Genomic DNA, 1,201 nt, shown 5'->3' with positions numbered 1-1,201 from the left:
GTCTTCCATTCATAGGGTCATTATGAGTTGTTGACAGCACCTAACAACAACAAGAACAACAAAAATATAAAATGGCATTTACCTTTGTTTTCTGTAGCTCTTGTGTAACTCTCTGTGTTTGCTTTTGATATTAGTTGCTATTCTCTCATAGCATTCTTCCATGTTTCTCCCTGGAATCTTTTTTTTTTTTTTCTGGCTTCTTTCTGCTTTCTGGTCAGATGCTGCCATTTTGTTCTTGTGTGGTTGATGTGTATTGACAACTAAAAGCCTTTGTGGTGGGGTTATGTACTTTATAGATCTGTCTATTGTTTGCCTCATATTGACCCCTGAAAGCAGGTGTGATTCCAACAAATGGATAGGTGGAAAGTGAACCTCGATAACAGATTTCATCAACATTATTTGAATGGGGCCAACTATTATCTCAAGGTCAACCAAGGAATTTCTCATAATACATAAGCTGGTGGGTTCCACGAGGATGAATCTGAATTTTAAAACAAGTCTATTTGTAGATATATTCTGGTACAAAGTGTTTCTATAGACACTGAACAGAAAATATAGCAAATGAAGATTTATGCTGTTGTTGCAAACAGAACTGTCTTTGTGTGTTAATAGGATAGATGTAGAGACATTAGGATTTTATTGTGAGTAAATATCTAAAAGTTAGGAAAGTAGATATCAGTATTTGATTCAATTTAGTGATAATGATTAAATCCTGTGGTCTCCAAAGTATGTCTCATAAAAATTTGTGGTGGCCTTCTCTCCCATTCACTGTAATTCCCCTAATATTTGTAACTCATTTATTGTGCTATTTTTCCCTAGATTCTTATTTCTCAAGGGATGCTAAACCTGATACACTGAAAGTAGAGTCAGAAACAACTGAGAAGAAAAAAATTAAGGAATAGTGACTGCATATGAGACAATAGTATTTTTTGCCTAAAGGGATTTGGTCCTGTAGCTATAACTACGTATAAACTATACTTAAGCTAAATATAAATATAATTTGAAATCCTGAAATTTTGCTATGAGGATAAACAATTTCACTACCTCACAAGACCCTTGATTGCAATTCTCTGAACTTAGTTATATGGAGTGACATTTCAAAAGATAATTATTGTATAATTATCTATATAGCCAAAAGTTTTACAGTTTAGGTACAAAATAGGGAAATTACTAATACCTATATGTAAAATATATATTATGT

Source organism: Elephantulus edwardii, unplaced genomic scaffold (assembly GCF_000299155.1).
Source record: "Elephantulus edwardii isolate Elephantulus edwardi_28Jun2011 unplaced genomic scaffold, EleEdw1.0 scaffold00067, whole genome shotgun sequence".
Lineage (NCBI taxonomy): Eukaryota > Metazoa > Chordata > Mammalia > Macroscelidea > Macroscelididae > Elephantulus > Elephantulus edwardii.
The sequence above is the reverse complement of the archived record's forward strand: the minus strand, read 5'-3'. Positions refer to the sequence as shown.